General features: G+C 44.2%; 2 pseudogenes; both read left to right on the forward strand.

Annotated features, from left to right (window-relative positions):
- The window catches only part of LOC114588654 (cathepsin L2-like), a 78,321-nt pseudogene extending 68,064 nt beyond the window's left edge, over nt 1–10,257 (forward strand).
- Nucleotides 2,276–2,983, forward strand: LOC144326418 (uncharacterized; annotated as a pseudogene).
- Nucleotides 10,258–18,190: the final 7,933 nt, after the last annotated feature.

Raw genomic sequence — 18,190 nt, forward strand, 5'->3', positions numbered from 1 at the left:
TATACACCAGCTTAAGACTCTAGCCTTACTCCACCTTTTCCGTCTCTCCTTCCGCCTCTGGGTCCTACCACCCCCCGGGGTCCCTTCCTTCCTGGACGCTTCGGAGGCGGACCCCTCGGACTCTTCCCCCTCCCTTCGGCGGGCTTTAGGACCTGGCTCCCTATCCGGGCTGCTCATTGCGCCACCCTCTTGTACATTTGAACTTGGCGCGCGCGCGCTGCCTCCGACCTTCCTTTTGACCGTTTCCTCGCTCTCTGATGCAGGCGTGGCTAACCCTGACTCATGTCCTTCCTCTGACGGAAGGCTGCCTGATGCCGATGCCTGGGACTCCTCCCCCCTACTGCTCTCCGGTGGGGAAGCTGGTCCCGATTTCCAGCTGCTGCTCTCTGAGTCCCCTCTGGCCCCTCCTTCCTGAGGTGTTCCCTCTGGCAACCCCCTAGCTCTGACCACGGGAGCCCCTTTCTGTGAATCCTCCGATTCGCTGGAGAGACTTAGAGACCTCGGGCGGCTCTCATCGCTCACTTCCCCCTCGGATTCCTCCCCCTCGGTCTCTAATTCCTCCCTTTCCTGTCCCTCTGCTCCTGAGCCCCTGACAACCAGATTGAGCATAAATAACGAACTGAAACTAGAAATTAGAAAAATTAGGAAAAACTAGAAGAGTGAACTACTGGAGGACTTTATAATGGACTAAAAACTGTAGTGGAAATAAACGACTAAAAAACAAACCCGCTGAGGAAAAATAACCTGAGAAATCTGACATACCTGAAAGGGGAGAGGTGTGGGCTGCTGAGTCACGGGAGCCCTCCGCCATTGACGGAGACTGCTAGAGGCAAGGACAGGAAGAGAAGACAAGGAGGAGTCTCTAAAGATCCCAGAAAGAGTTTCTAAAGGTTCCAGAAAGAGAAACTCAGGGGAGGAAAGAAGATATAGTGACGCGTGTGGCTGGTAAGGGCAATTACAACCAGAAAAACACACTAATAGAGAATAAAGCAGTGTTTCCCAACCGGTGTTCCGCGGCACACTAGTGTGCCGCGAGACGTTGCCTGGTGTGCCGTGGGAGGGAGGCGGGCGAGTCGGGCGGCGAGAGGCGGGGCGGCGGCGGCGAGGATCCGCGTCGAGCCGGGGGCGGCTCCGCGGTGGTGGTGCCGAGGTTTCTCTCTCCATTCTCCCCTCACACACACACACAGGAAATAACACAGGATCAGCTGACAGGACCCGGCCAATGGGGCGGCGGCGGGGCAGCGCGCGCAAAAGGGAGGAGCGCAAGACAGCGGACGAGGAGGAGGCCGGCATGTCCGGGCAGCAGCAGCAACAACAGCAGCAGCAACTCCCGGCGACGGCTCCTCAAGCCCCGGGCAACCCTACTCCCTCACCGGCCTCGGCCGCCCTCCTGCTCCACCCGACGCTGCCTCCCCCGCCGCTGCCAGCCACCTCGGCCCCGCCGCCGCCCCCTCCTCCGCCCGCTGTCGCCGCCACCACCACAACAGCCGCCGCCGCCTCAGCTGGGCCCATGCCTGCCGGGAGCGGCGGCGGCAGCAGCAGCAGCAGCAGCGCCCCGGCGCCCTTCCCTCACGGCGGCGACCCAGCCCTGAACGAGCAGGAGAAGGAGCTCAAGCGGCGCCTCAAGCGGCTCTACCCGGCCGTGGACGAGCAGGAGACGCCGCTGCCGCGCTCCTGGAGCCCGAAGGCAAGGGGGAGGGAAAAAAATTGAAACTTACACTTTCGTGCGTCCCTCCCGGCGAGACGCTGCGCGCTGACGTCACGGGGCTGTAATGGTGGTGTGCCTCGAGATTTTTTTCATCAAACAAGTGTGCCTTTGCCCAAAAAAGGTTGGGAAACACTGGAATAAAGCACCACCTATTGGATATAATAGAGACTACAGCACCACCTATTGGATATAAATAGAAAGACAAGAACAATTTTAATCCTGAGGAAACTATCAATTCATTTTATAACCAAAGGGACATAAAACGAAATGGACACATAAATAAAAAATTAAGGGAATTCCCAGGAAAGAAAACGCTGAAACAAGGAAACTATAAAGAAAGGAAGAATAAAATAATAATAATAACACAACAGCCTGATGGGATCAAAGAAAATATCAAATTTGAGTGGTGCCAGCACATCGCAAAGTTACCAAAGAAGAATATCACTAGTAGAAAGTGAAAGTCACATGGACATGAAAGAAATATTAGCAGCAATGGAAAGAATGGAGAAAAATCTAGGATAAAAAATAACAGCTTTGGACGGAAATATAAGAATGCTTGACGGGAAGATGGAAAGTATGGGGGCGAAAGTAGAAGAGAATTCTAAAGTGATAATGGACCTCTCAACCCAAGTGAACCAACTGACAGTGAAACACCAAAATCTAGATTTAACAGTCCAGGAAACCAAAATAAAAGTACAGAAACAGGATGAAAGTATGAAAAAGAGCTTGCAAGAACAAAGAGAAATGAAAAGACACCAAGAAAAAAATAAAGAAGAAATAGATGAACTGAGGAAGATTCAGGAAGACACTTGGGATTCCTTGGCCATCTTACACGTGAAACAAAAAGAAATGATTCTTCGAGTGCGCGGTGTCAAAGAAAACCAAGATTAAGACATATTTACAAAATTGACAAAGGCAATAGCAGAATGGCTGGGGGTCCAAGAACAAGAGATGATATTGGACATTGAAAAAATATTTAGAATAAAGGTGGACAAGACCAAAACAAGGAAAGGACCTGGAGACTGCTTGATGTTTTTAAATTCAAGACTGCTTAGAGACAAACTACTATTGAAAGGTAGGACAGATCCACTCTGTATAGAAGGGAGGCAGGTAGAATTTATGAGAGAAATTCCAGCACGCCTGTTGAGGCGAAGAGACAATTATAGATTTATGACATCAGCGCTAAAGAAAAACAAAATAAGGTTCAAATGGGAATTCCCAGAGGCACTGTCATTTACATATAAAGACAGGAGGAGATCCTTCAGATCAGTATAAGATACAAAAATCTTCTGGAGGAAGTACTGGGAGGAATTGGGAGGAGAAAAACTGGTAGAGTGAAGCAAGAAGGACAAGACCAAAACTTTCATTTCCTTCTCAACGTGACCTTAGGACAATAGCATATTCTGGACTATAACTACATAATAACAGTAAAGTTGTGAGTATTTTAAACAAATAAAGGATTATGAGACTGAAATGTATTTAATGGAATATTAATGGATTATGCAGTAAATTTCGGAGAAATCGATTAGAATGTATATTAAAGAAGGAAAAATGGGATGTCATATATATACAAGAAACACATATATCCAAAACTCATGTAAGGGTGTTAAAAAATACAAGACTAGGACAGGAATATATAGCATCTGCAACGGAAAGAAAGAGGGGAGTGGTCATCTATGTAAATACAATGTTGAAATCCCAAATGTTATTCCAAGATGATGAAGGTGGAGTACTTGGGGTAGAAATACAAACAAAAGAAGGAAAAATCATAGTGGTGGGAATATATGCTCCGAATAGCAAAAAGGATGAATTTTTTAGAAAGTTGGAAGAGGGATTATGGGATTATGTGGATGAAAATATAGTAATTATGGGAGATTTTAATGGAGTAACATCGATAGAAATGGACAGAACGCAAAGAGAGAAAACGTCAAGTTCAGGTAGATTACCACTCTCCTTTTTCCACTTAATTGAGAATTTTAATTTATATGATACCTGGAGAACAAAAAACCCAAGTGTTAAAGATATAACCCATTACTCGGAGGCAAAAAAATCTGGGGGACGAATCAACGCAATATGGCTAACAAAAAAGCTGATGTTAAGTTTAGAAAAAGCAGAAATACTAAACAGATCGATATCAGATCATAACCCAGTATCGGTAATAATGAAATTTCAAAAACATACTAAGAGGAGGTGGAGAATGAACGAGGAGGTATGGAGAGACGATCAAAGGGTTAAAAGGGCAAAGGAAATATTGAAAGAATTTTATGAAATAAATGAAAATCAGGATACGGATAAAAAATGATTTGGGAAACGAGCAAAGCCTATATGAGAGGGTTTGTAATACAACAAATGGGAAAGATAAGGAGAAATAAAGAAATAAAGATAATAATATTATGGAAATAAATAAACAAATAAGAGAGAAAGAAAAAGACCTAGTGAAAAACCCAAAGAATGAAGATATCCTCCAAATAAAGAATTTACAAGCCCACCTATCAAATTTAATACATAGGGAAGTAGAGAAAAAAATTATATGGACGAAACAAAGATATTTTGAACAGGCAAATAAACCGGGTAGGATGCTGGCATGGTTTATCAAAGAAAGACAGGTAGAAAGAGTAATAAATAGAATTATTGATGAAGAAAAGGAAATCATTGACCCAAAACAAATTAAAGAAAGTTTTATAAAATATTACAAAAATTTATATAAAGTAGAATTAAAAGAGGAAAAGAAAATTCAAAAATACCTATCAGAAAATAGACTACCAGATATAGAAGAAGAAGAATATGCAATATTAAATTCAAATATTGAACTTGAAGAGATTAAAAAAGTGATTAAAAATATGAAGGAGGGGAAATTGCCTGGACCAGACGGAATCTCAGTAACATATTATAAAAAATTAGAGGAAATAATAACACCCAAATTGCAAATAATTATGAATGAAATTTTAGATAAAGGAGAAATACCTAACTTGTGGCAAGAAGCATTAATAACCCTTATCCCAAAGCAAGGTACAGATTTGAGACTTATAAAAAACTACAGGCCAATACAGTGGTACCTCGAAAGACGAATGCCTCGCAAGACGGAAAACTCGCAAGAAGAAAGAGTTTTCCGTTTTTCGAGGTGCTTCGCCAGACGAATTTCCCTATGGGCTTGCTTCGCAAGAAGAAAGCCCATAGGGAAATCTCCGGGGACCTCTTTTAAAATGCTGGCGGTCGGGAGCAAAGACTTTCGTCCTGGACCTCTTCTGAAGGCCGACGGGGGGCAAAAGTCTTTGCTCCCCCCCGCCTGCCTTCCCGGGACAGTGGAAACTTCTCCGCTGTCCCGGGGCGATCTTAAAATGCTGGCGGGCGGCAGCGAAGCCTTCGCTGCCGACCCCCAGCATTTTAAAAGCCCCCAGGACAGCGGAGCCAAGTCAAGTCAAGAAAGAAATCAACAGCAACATCAGAGGAAAAAAAAAAGATTACACAAGGGAACTTCGCAGTGTGCCATTCAACAGAGGAGATTTACGCTTCCTGATTACTAAAGTGCAAAATTTGGCCACCTCATATGATATTGAGCTTGAGGAATCTTCCAGGAGGTATTTTCGTAGAATTTCAGGGGAGGATTCCAAATAATGTTGTAGAGGTATAAATTTTGATAAAAGCGGCAAAATAAGTTGAACTCGTTCTTCACTATAGAATTCGCAGAATAGAAGGATGTGTGTGACAGATTCTACCTTATTAGACATACAGGGACAGAGACGCGCATGCATTGGTACCCGCGTGAATTTGCCGTACAGCACTGCTGAGGGCATTGTCTCAAAGCGGGCTCTAGAGAAAGCCCATCTATAAGCTTCGTTAGTGATGTTAGTTAAGTAAGGGGCAGCTGCAAAATTAGGCCAAGCTTTTAAACATCTATACGTCTCCAGGAGTAGGGCGTCTTCTTGTTGTAATTCGACATCGTAAAGTCTCTGAGTGATAATTGCTTTTGCCTTGTTCAGAGTTCCAATAAAAAGATTTTCAGGGTTTAGGCCAATTTGTTTGATCTTGTTAGTTATTTGCATAAGCCAAGGAGGATGGGGAACTGCGGCCAGGAAGCAAGGTAACAGTACCTTAGGATTGTAATGGATTTTCAGCCAGAGGGATATTGCTTGCTCCCAGACTTTTAATTCCACTCTGGGCAGTCCTGCCTCTTGCCTTAAGACTGCATTAGGTGTACACTTTGGGGTAGCAAATAATGATCTTAAGAATTTTGATTGTACTGTTTCAAGGGTCTTAAGGTTGGCAGAGGGGCTAATTTGAGAGCCATACAGGAGTTGGGCTAAAGATTTTGCCTGAAAAACTTTTAGGGCCATCGGGAGGAAGCCAGCTCCTTTCCTTCTGTATAATCTAAGGATGGCATTTGCACTTCTTCCTGCTGATATAGCTGATGTGGTCAGGTGTGTTGACAATTTGGCATTATAAGAGAAATGATGCCTAAGTATTGGAAGGTCTTAGTCTGTTCAAAAGCGTTTCCCTTTACGCTCCAGTTCTCTTTCCTGAAGGAGCGGTTAAAATGTACAATTTTGGTTTTGGCAAAGTTAATTGTTAACAGTTCAGTGTTACATTGGTCACTAAACTTTCCTAAGGCACGTTTCAGACCCACTTTGGTTTGAGAGAGAAGAACAGCGTCATCCGCATACATTAAAACTGGTACTTTTCTGCCGTTAGAGAACACAGGGGGGTGGGTTTCGATTTCATGGCAGCATGTGACCAGGGAGTTAACATAGATGTTAAATAAAAATGGGGCTAATAGGCATCCTTGTCTAACTCCTCTTTGGGCTGGGATTTCTCTAGAGAGTCTGTCGTCCTGTGCGAGTCTTATCTGGAGGGTATTGTTCTCATGAAGCTTAATCATCAGAAGTAATAACCTTCTGTTAATACCCATATTGGCCAATTTGGCCCAGAGCCTACCCCTGGATACAGAAACAAATGCTGCCTTTAGGTCCACAAAGGCCGCATACAATGACTTTTTCCAATGTTTCACATACTTATAGACAAAATAATCTAACACTAAGCAGTGATCGATGGTGGAACGTCCACATGTAAACCCTGCTTGTTCAATTTCTAGCAAGTCATTATGATCTAACCATTCACATAATTTTAGGCATAGATGTTTTGTATAAAGTTTGCAGATCACATTCAGAAGACTAATTGGTCTATAATTAGATGGGTCAGAGGGGTTGCCCTTTTTAAATATAGGAACAATTATAGCCAGTCCCCAATCTTTAGGGATTTCAGTTGTCTTATCTATGTATGAAAATAAGATTTGCAAGAACCGGGGCCCACCAGTTTATTTGCGCTTTCAGAAGTTCAGCGACAATGAAATCACTTCCTGGGGCTTTGCCAGATTTCATTTGTAGAATTAACGAATTAACGAAGAATTGTAGAATTAACGAAGGCGGTCGGCAGCAAAGCCCTCCTGTCCCCGGAGCTTGCGGGGCGGGAGGTGGGGAGAAGGGCTTTTCTTCCCACCGCCAGCCTTCAGAACAGCCTTCTGAAGGCTGGCGGTGGGAAGAAAAGCCCTTGTCCCCCCCCCCCAGCCTTCAGAAGAGGTCGGGGGACAGACTGTCCCCGGACCTGGTCTGAAGGCGGTTTCCATAGGAACGCATTGATTGATTTTCAATGCATTCCTATGGGAAACCGTGCTTCGCAAGACAAAAAACTCGCAAGAAGAAAAAACTCACGGAACGAATTAATTTCGTCTTGCGAGGTACCACTGTATCTTTATTGAATATAGACTCCAAAATATTTACTGGAGTCCTTGCAAATAGAATGAAAACTCTGCTAAAAAGGATAATTAAAAAAGATCAGGCAGGATTTTTACCAGCCAGACAAATAAAGGACAACACTAGAACAATTATAGACTTAATAGAATATGCTGAAATGAATCCAAGTAAAGAAATTTCAATGCTTTTAGTAGACGTTGAAAAGGCATTTGACAGTGTCTCTTGGAAATTTATGATCAAAACATGTGAAAGCTTAAATTTAGGTAAAAGATTTATGAATGGAATTCAAGCAATCTACAAAAAACAAACAGCTAAATTAATCCTAAACAATGAAATTACAGAAGAATTCAACATCGAGAGAGGGACGCGACAGGGATGTCCTTTATCCCCACTCCTATTTATAACAATATTAGAAACTCTATTAATAGCTCTGAGAAAGGATGAAAAAATAAAGGGCATATGTCTTGGGACACAGTGTTATAAAGTAAGAGCATTTGCAGACGATGTGATCATTACAACCGAAACACCAAAAGAAAGTATAAATAAAGCATTGGGAAGAATGAAAGAATTTGGTGAAGTAGCAGGATTCAAATTGAACAAAGATAAATCGAAATTGATAACTAAAAATATAGGCGAGAAAGGAAAAAAGGAATTAGAAGAAATAACAGGACTAAAAATAGAAAATAAAGTGAACTACTTAGGGATATGGATTACAAATAAAAATACAAATTTATTTAAGGATAATTATATTAAAAAATGGAAAAAAAATTAAAGGAAGTATGGACAAATATATTTGTATGGACAAATATGAAATCGGACAAGCCGGACAAGTGTCAAGAACGGTGCAAAGGGTACTGGGTTACTACCCACAAGGCCCCTGGCCTGCCTACTTGGATTTGGGAACTTTGCACCCGGCGCCATCGCCGTGCCTTTGGAGCCAAGGAGCCATGTGGGGAGGATGGGCTTGATGCGAAAGGGAAGGTGCGGGCGTCTAACTTCAAGACCACGGATCAGCCTCCTGGCATCCGACTTAAAAAGAATATACGCAATCACATTCTAAATGGGGAATTTGTGGACTTGTTTGCCCTACTCTCCCCGGCTTATTCTTGTAGTTCCAAGTTTAAGCCCGAGTCGCGTCGCAAGAAGGACAAGGCAGTGGATATTGATAGAACTTTTGACAATTGGCTAACTGCTTTCGCCTCTTACATGGGATTGCTGGCCGCTGCTTACCCCGATAGGGCTTGGCACTTGGCTAACTATCTGGGCATTATCTTAAAAGCTAAAAAAATGGCAGGGGATTCAGCGGCTTTGGCTTACGATGAGCTGTTCCGTGAGAGGGCTGCTGAAGAATCCACGGCCCGTTGGGACATCAAAGACAATGATCTTTGGTCCGAAGTAGAGGCCCCAAACTTCCAAAAAAGGGCTTTTGGGGAGAAGTCAGGTAAAACCCCCTCCAAAGTGCATATCAACATGTTGGGAGTTTAATAATGGGTTGTGCAGCAGGGACCGATGCCGCTTTGACCATGCTTGTGAGCGTTGTGGTGGTCCTCACTCACGGACTAAGTGTTTTTGGGCTAAGCCCCCTTTTCGCAGCTTTCGAAAAACAGGATCGGGGAGTAGAGCCAAGGACGCCAAGGGAGACTCAGGAGCCTCTACCTCTGGAGCCCAGCAAGCCAAGGCTGCCTCCCGAAAATGAGGTATTGGGAGGAACATTCTAAGTACCTACAATCAGAAAACAATAGGGTCTTGGTTTGCATAGTCTGCCACCTGGCCATGCCCAGAGGAAGGGCTTGGCTCGGTGATTTGGCATCAATAGGGTCTTTTCTGTGTGTACGTGACCTCCCGCTTGGGGAATTATGGCGGGTACTGGGTGGTTTCTGAGTCCTTGGAAAATGAGGCTGATTGGCGGTGGAAGCGAAAGAATCGGTGATACTAGTGATTTTCTATGAATTTTTATGTTTTTTAGGCTTTGTAATACGGTAGCTGTCCATTAGGAAACAACTGGTTACATTGTATCAAGTTTGATTGGATTAGCAAGGTTACAAGGTTTCAGTCCATTGTTCTCTCAGCGGGGAGCTGTCAACAACTTATCAGAGAGCAAATGAGGCGTGCAAGAGTGCAAGAGCTCGAGCTGAGCTGTTTCTGCAGAATCAAGAGCGTTGAATTGATTGCCTAGAGGCTGCATTCGAAGCGGTCTGGTTGGCTAGAACGCTCCCTTATGCAAATAGAATGTTCATTCACAAAATACACTGGCTACTTATCCGGTCTACTCGTACAAGGGACGGGGCACAGAGAGGGGAAAAGGCACCGTTATTTTGGGGGTTTGGGTTTCATGTGGTGCTTGGTGCAATACAGTGAAGGGGTCAGGGGATCTCTGCAGGGCCGGGCGCCCTTGAGGTCATCGCCTCGAGCCCCCCCGGAGTCCTCACTGAAAACAAGACTTCACATATATGCCCCCCCCTTCTGTTCCATAACAATTTAAAGAAACATAGTATGATGAACTCGCGAGCAGGATTTGAGATATGAGCAACAGAAGTAATTAGTCAAAACAAAAAAAATTCCTTCCAGTAGCACCTTAAAGACCAACTAAGTTAGTTCTTGGTATGAGCTTTCGTGTGCATGCACACTTCTTCAGATACTTCTTCGTGTGCATGAAATAAAATAATGTACTGATCCCTCCTTTCTCTCTCTTTCTTTGTCAGCTGGTCTGAGAAATGGGGAGAGCAAGGCTACATGCGATTGGTGAAGGGCACTGGCAATCACTGTGGCATAGCCAATCAAGCCAGCTAGCCCGCCCTGTAAGTGTCTCAAGAGCCAGGATCCCACCCCTCCTGACCTGCCCCACCTGAACCTTCTCAGGTTTGCACAGCTATAAATCCTCAGTTGTTAAACATGCAATTTCACGGTCACCGAGAAAAGCTGAAATTGCAAAGGAAATCATGTACTATTATTACCTGCTGGGCTTCCTGACTCTGCCCTGTTCCTTAGTTGTTGTTTTTAAATGTCTGTGTCCTGCATATAATTCTGATGCACACGTTATCCTTGTACTGCTTTCTATTTGGCAGCGACAACCTGCATTTTGTTGCCTTATTAAATAAATGTGGAATTCTGAAATGCCTGTTGTTGCCGGAAACTGTGATGAACTGCTTGGGGAAAGTGGCAAATGAATATTTTAATAACTCAGTCGGTAGAGCATGAGAATCTCAGGGTCATGAATTTGAGCCCCTCATTGGGCAAAAAGATTCCTGCATCGCAGGGGCTTGGACTAGACTCTATTATAAATGAATGCCATCTGATTGATACAGAATTTGACCACACTTGGATTTCCTACACCCACCTACACACCCTGGGGATGTTTGGAAGTTAACACTTAGTTAACAATCCTTTTCTAGCACTTGCTGTATTTCAGTTTGACATTGTGTGTGTGTGTGTGTGTGTGTGTGTGTGTAAGTGCTTCAAGCAAGGTGAACATAGCATGAAATGTGGTCCAGCTACCACCAGAGCAGCAGGGCCACAGGTTTATAACTGGATTCCTCTACAAACAGTATGGCCTTTCTACATTGAGGACATTGTTCTTGCTGTCTATCCTGACATGTTATGACATAGAATTGTAGAGGGACCCCGAGGGTCATCTAGTCCAACCCCCTGCAATGCAGGAATCTCGACTAAAGCATCCCTGACAGATGGCCATCCAACCTCTGCTTAAAAACCGCCAAGGAAGGAGAGCTCATCACCTCTCGTGGGAGTCTTTCACTGTCAGAAAGTTCTTCCTGATGTTTAGTTGGAATCTCCTTTCTTGTAACTTGAAGTCATGGGTTCGAGTCCTACCTTCCAGAGCAGGACAAAACAAGCTTGCTGCATCTTCCATATGACAGCCCTTTAGATGTTTGGAGATGGCTCTCATATCTCCTCCCAGCCTCCTCTTTCCCTGGCTAAAGATACCCAGCTCCTTCAACCATTCTTCATAAGACTTGGTTTCCTTAACCTTGATCATCTTGGCCTCCCTCCTCTGCACACTTTCCAGTTTGTCAACATCCTACTTAAATTGTGGTGCCCAGAACTTGATGCAGTATTCCAGGTGTGGTCTGACCAAGGCAGAATAGAGCAGGACTGTGACTTCCCTTGATCTGGACACTAGACTTCTGTGGATGCAGCCCAAAATAGCATTAGCTCCCCCGCGCCCCCTGCTGCATCACACTGTTGTTAAGCTTGTGGTCCACTAGAACTCCTAGTTCCTTTTCTCGTGTACTACTGAATGCCAGATGTCCCCCATCTTATATTTGTGCAGCTCTACACTTGGGCAGGTTTATTTTTTTTTACTTTTGTGTATGCAAACCACTTTGAGATCCTTTAGATAAAGTGGTCTTTAAATTTAAATAATACTGTATTTTGTTGGCATCCATCTGTCTTGAGAAACATTGGAGTATGCCTCTAGGGGGTGAAGTCAAACTGCGCTAGCAGCACCAAAGTGACCCCCACAGGGAGCAAGTCTGGGCAGTGTTCCTGAAGGTCCTGGGCTGTCCAGATGACAAGACCTCCCTCTCGGCCTCGCAGAGCAAGATGTTGGGCACCAGCTTGGCTCCAAGAGTTTAGGCAACATGATGACCATATACATATGTAATAGACAATCTTTATAGAAATCCTTCAAACAATAACAAATTCAAAATGAAATCTTAGATTCAAAGTCTCTGAAAGTCTTTAAATGAAGTGAGGTAGTGACTATATTATTACATGAGCACTGTTCCACAGCATTTTTATTCACATATATTCATTTGAAATAAGATGAGTTTACGCAAGAACTACCAACTGTGGAAGATGGCAGATGAAGATGATGGACTTTTTGGAGCTAGCCGACCTGACCGGAAGAGTCCGCGACCAGAATGAGGAGTAGTATCAGGAAGAATGGATGAAATTTAATGACTATTTGGTTAAAAACGTTAAGTTAAATTAATTGGGAAAAGCTTGCAATTACTAGTTAGGCTTAGGATTTAAATAAGTAATGTGATGAATTATTATGTTTAATGCTGAATTGGGAAGAAAGAGTGATGTTAAGTGATTAAGTTAAGATTATAAGAACCTTGATTTGGAAAACCGTTAAAATGATATGCATTGAAATTCAACTAGGGGGATACGAGGAAGTCACTTAACTATGCTAGGAAGATTAGTTTCAATAAGGTTATGATTTATGTTTGTCTGTTTACTTGTTAGTGTGTTTTTTAATTTTGTGAAAATCAAAATTTTTTTTGAATTTTTTTTTGAAATAAGATGAGTTTATGAAACAATTCTTTATTCTCCCACCACGCTGACAAAGATCTATGAAACAGCAGTCAATATCCGGAATCTCTGTTCGGTGTTGGACATTATAGTTGCTGAATACACAAAGCTTCACAGCTTATCTTTCATCCTAGAAAGTTTGGTACCTCGCTTCATTTAAAGACTTTCAGAGACTTTGAGTCTAAGATTTCATTTTGAACTTGTTATTGTTTGAAGGAATTCTATAAAGATTGCCTATTACATATGTAATATGTCTTTGTGTTGCCTAAACATTGTTGACGTTTGTTTGGATACTTACTGGCTGCAAGAGTTGCCATCCAGCTATCTTTGGGACTCCACTCCAGGTTTGTGTAGTGTTTACTCCGTAGCCTTTTCTTCTCCTGAAGATATCCTGCAAGGCAGTGGAGGTTTAGGCTATGCAGCATTTCTGTATTACAGCGGAAGCTTGGGTTGCGAACGTGATCCATGCGGGAAGCACGTTCGCAACCCGCAGCGCCGCATCTGCGCACACACGGGTTGTGATTCGGTGCTTCTGCACACACACAAAGCGTGATTTAGTGCTTCTGCGCATGTGCAAGCACCGAAACCCAGAAGTAACCAGTTCCAGTACTTCCGGGTTCGGTGCGGTGCGCAACCCGAAATCACGCAACCCGAAGTGTCTGTAACCCGAGGTATGACTGTAATTTGAAAACTGTTGATTTCACCTGTCTTTTGATAATTTTTTATTGTCCCTGGCTGTTTTATAAGCTTGATTTTATCGGCATTTTCATATATTGTTCTATGTAAACTGCTTAGAGGTGGGTGGTTGTTTCTTTTGATTCAGCAATGTCTCTGAAAATTTTTACACATCACTTGGGAAGACAGGCGAACTAATGCCAGTGTACTGGAAGAAGCAAAAATCACCTGTGTCAAAGCAATGATTCTTCAACATCAACTTCGTTGGACTGGCCATGTTGTGCGGATGCCTGATTATTGTCTTCCAATCTAAATAAAAGGGTAAACTTGTGAGGAGAACCTGAGCTTACAGGGTTAAACAGCTCAGAGTGTGCGTCCTGCCTACTGTGGGGCGGAGAGACTCTGCGTCACTTCCGAGAGTCTCAGTTCTTTGTTCTATTCTGCTTTCGTTTTCAAGTGAAGCAGACGTGCCTCACGATGCTGCGTGCTGTGTTAGATAATGGATAGTTCGGCTGTAATAAACTGCTTTTAGTTTCTTAGTAGCTCTGTGTGAGACTCTGTTTGTGCACAGTGAAGCACAGAAGCTGATTTCTCTGAACGCTGTTGGACTCTGCTTTTGCTCAGAGCTTTGGAATGCAGAGGCCTGGCGCAGCTTTGGAAGCGGGCCGGACGCCAGGCTTATCTGGGCAATAAATCACGCCACAAAACTTGCACGCTCTGGCCAGTTTCCATTTTGACTTGAAATGTTTGCTTCGGTACTCACTGCAATGACACCCGCCTGAGACAAGCCAGGGCGCTCTGACTGAAAAAAGCTCCGCCTGACACTCACCACTTGTAATTCTAGCAAACGAAGCTAAAATGAGTAGCAGGGATATTCTATCTTCATGAGCCTTTGCAAACTTACTGCTCTCCAGATATTTCAGGCAGCTCTTCCTATCAGCCCCAGCCAGAACAGTTTTAGACTACAACTCCCATCAACCCCCAGTCAGCAAATCAGTTGGATACTGCGTTCCAAATCATCTGGAAGGCATATGAAGGCTTATAGATAAACTTGGCACAATAAGTTATCAACAGCCTTGCCACTTGTGCTTCTAACAACTGTTTTAAAATGGAAAAAAAAATACTGAATAACTCACATTCCCAGCTGTTGAGACAAAACCACAGAGATATTCAGCCTCCTGAAGAGAGACTGGTTGTCGGTAAATAGCCCAGACTCGGAAGGCAAAATCTTTGCTACTGGTGAGTCTTCCCCCCACCCATCCCGTAAAAATAAAAATAAAAATTTAGGACTCCATTTACTGTTGCCATGACAGCAGCATGCAATGCAGTGCCTTTAACAAATCATAACATAAAAGGATCTCTGCCCCAATGAGCCTGCAATCTACCTGTTGCTCTCCCAATGTTCCCGGGGGCCACGCCATCTCCTCCCTTAGTACTGAACTTTGGGGCCCTTGCTAGTCATGTAGAGCTGGGCTAACCTGTCAATTTTGGTTTCTCTCATATTCTCGTTTTTTTCAGCCTTGAGTTCAGTCCTAGACATCAGTTTGCAATTAAAACATCTCTCTCTCTCTCTCTCTCTCTCTCTCTCTCTCTCTGTGTGTGTGTTGTTACTTTTAATTGTCTCATTTTAATTATGTTTTTAATTACTTGTTTTGACTGTTGATAAAGCGTGTTCTCCCTAGCAGAGAGCACGTGTTGCGGTTGGGAACAGGCCACCCTCCGGTGACTAGGCAAATTTAGTTGAATCCCGACCATTTAAATGGTTAAACTGGGTTGCTGGGGTGTTTTGATTGTTGCCATTTCGGAGGAGGGGTCAGAGTCTATATATACAGGGGCCAGACTTTGGCACGGCCTCTTGGCCGTTTTGCATCAGATCACATGGAGCGCTTGGACAATCTTCTCATTGTCTGGTTACATTTATTTATTTCTTTATTTCCCCCTTCTTTTTAATCCTCTCTAGTCCCTTAAATAATTTAATTTCCCCCTTTTCCTGTTCGATTTCCCACCCCACCCCTTACCCTGCCCAGTGGGAAGATTCTCCCTGTATATGACATTCTCGCTATAGGAATGTATCTGCTTGCAGGCCCAGTTGCTGCTAATGTTTATCTGAGGCAGACAGAGGGCCCCAGAGGCTCCCTGTGCCTCCAAGGACTATGAGCACTCTGTATATGCTCTTGAACTATGCTGTTTCTGAACAAGTTTATTTTCTTTAAGTTTGTTTTGCCCTGATAGTGGCGACTGCCATTTTAGAGATGAGCCATTGTGGCTTAGTGGCTAAAGTGTAGGACTAGGACCTGGGAGACAGGGTTCATATCCTCCTCTTAGCCATTGTTATAACAAAACAAAATAAACTGCTCCTTTTGGGCTATTCTGTTGCTGGGTAGTTCGGCCCATTTGTGATAAAAGAACTTTGGGTTTCTTGAAGGGGTGCTTCCCTCTAAAAGGGCAAGCAGGGGTACCTGGACAAGCTGTGGGCTAGCTCAACTCTGCTATTTCACTGAAAACATTTATGCCTGGCCTAGCAGGTGATCATAGGGCTTTGCCCTAGAATTCGATGGCCTGGAAGCGTTTCCAGCCTGAATAGTGTCCCCATGTGGTCCATGAAACATTGGTTTCACTGGGTCAGTGCATAGTGCCGGTAATGCTTAAGTTGCAGGATTGGTCCCTGTATGGGACAGCTGCATGCTCCCCCATTGCTCTACCTGGACACTTAGGTCCTTTTGGTGGTTACCTCACTGCGAGGGATGTAACGGGCGCCAAATTGCAATATGCAAGTGGGAGAAAGCACCTTTGCGTGCCCGCATTGCAGTTTGCTCTGTGCGTTGCAGAGCATGGCGCTGCACGGGCTGCAATTGCATTGCATTGCGTGAGAGATTTGCACTTGCATTGCACGAAGGGTGTGTGCATTGCATGGAGGGTGTGTCTGCATTGCACGGAATGTGTAGTTGCATTGCACGGAGTGTGTTGTTGCATTGCACAAAGTGTGTTGTTGTATTGCACGAAGTGTGTTGTTGCATTGTACGTAGTGGCTTGTTGCATTGCACAAAGTGGCTTGTTGCATTGTACGGAAGGTGTGGTTGCATTGCACGGTGTGTGTGTGTGTGTGTGTGTGCATTGCACAGAGTGTGTAGTTGCATTGCACGGAGGGTGTGTGCATTGCATGGAGGGTGTAGTTGCATTGCACAGAGTGTGTTTTTGCATTGCACAGAGTGTGTGTGCATTGCAGAGTGTGTGTGCATTGCACAGAGTATGTAATTGCATTGAACGGAGGGTGTGTGCAGTGCACGGAGTGTGTAGTTGCATTGCATGGAGTGTAGTTGAATTGCATGGAGTTTAGTTGCATTGCATGGAGGGTGTGTGCATTCCAGGGAGTGTTTTGCATTGCACGGAGTGTGTAGTTGCATTGCACAGAGCGTGTTTTTTGCATTGCAGGGAGAGTCTATGCACTGCACGGAGTGTGTTTTTTGCATTGCACGGAGTGTGTAGTTGCATTGCAGGGAGAGTGTGTGCACTGCACGGAGTGTGTTTTTTGCATTGCACGGAGTGTGTAGTTGCATTGCAGGGAGAGTGTGTGCACTGCACGGAGTGTGTTTTTTGCATTGCACAGAGTGTGTGTCTGAAAAGGAAGCTGGCTCGGCGGCAGCTTTGTCAGGACTTCTTTAGGGGTTCTGGCCAGCGTCGGCCCTGTAAGTTTACTTATCATGATGGCAGCACAAGATGCCCCCTGCCCAAGCGGGGGCTGGAAGCTGGCAAGCAATAGCTCAATACCTTTTGCCTATATTCCCATTTTATTTAGGGATCCAGTTGGATATCGTTGCTAAAACATACCACTTGCCTATGGAGAAGCTGTCTGCCTTGAAAGAAGTTATTTTGTAATACTTCCTCTGTAGCAAGTGATGCTTCATCAGATCCGATCTTGCTGGGTCACTTAATTAATCTTCCCACTAGGCCAGGCTTCCTGCGGCCTGAGGTCCCCTTACCTTTGTGTATGCCTACCAAGTGTGGTGAAGGCAGATATTAGGCGATGGTAGCAATTCCTGAATGTATGCAATAGTAGTTCGCCATGGCAGGATACCTTGAACCCGCACAGGGATTTTCAGGTTCATGCTGGTGCTGCTGGATCTTTGCCCTTTGGTTTTTATTTCAAGGGCTGCTGGTGTGCAAAGCTATGGCCTCAAGCCTGGTGTGGTGAGGCAATCATGTGACATAACTTTTCTTGAGTTTTCCCCATTGTAGCAGTTCACATGTGGCCCGAAGAGTTCAGTGACCATTGGATCTGCTTTTGGTCTGATAACCAGGTAGTGGTGAGCGTCTTGGCAAAACAGTCCTCACGCTCTAGCACAGTCTCCGCCCCTCCACTCATGCTTTCGAGCTGCGCCACTTAAGGTTTAATATTGTGCTTTCTACTCTCCAAATTACGGGATCCTCTAATATTGTCGCTGACACCCTATCCGATTTTCAGATGAAGCGCTTCAGATCCTGGGCTCCAGACTCAGCTATTGCCAGACTTTTCCAGACCACCTGTGGCATTTTGACAACAACATTTTGACCTGGACCTGTTTTAATTCTCTTCCTACCTTTTCACCTAATGTACCGAGCCTATTTTGGGCCATTATATGCTTTATACACACCCGCATTTTAGATTCTCGGCGCTGGCAACTAAATCTTTACATTATTGTCTTAGGGTATTTGAATGTCATAACGCCAGTAATATCGCTTTGAATTTTGATTGGTTGCTTGTCTCTAGCATTTTTTGTCTTATCCTTGCTATGGCTGTATGCTAATG

The sequence above is a fragment of the Podarcis muralis genome, chromosome W (genome assembly GCF_964188315.1).
Source record: "Podarcis muralis chromosome W, rPodMur119.hap1.1, whole genome shotgun sequence".
Lineage (NCBI taxonomy): Eukaryota > Metazoa > Chordata > Lepidosauria > Squamata > Lacertidae > Podarcis > Podarcis muralis.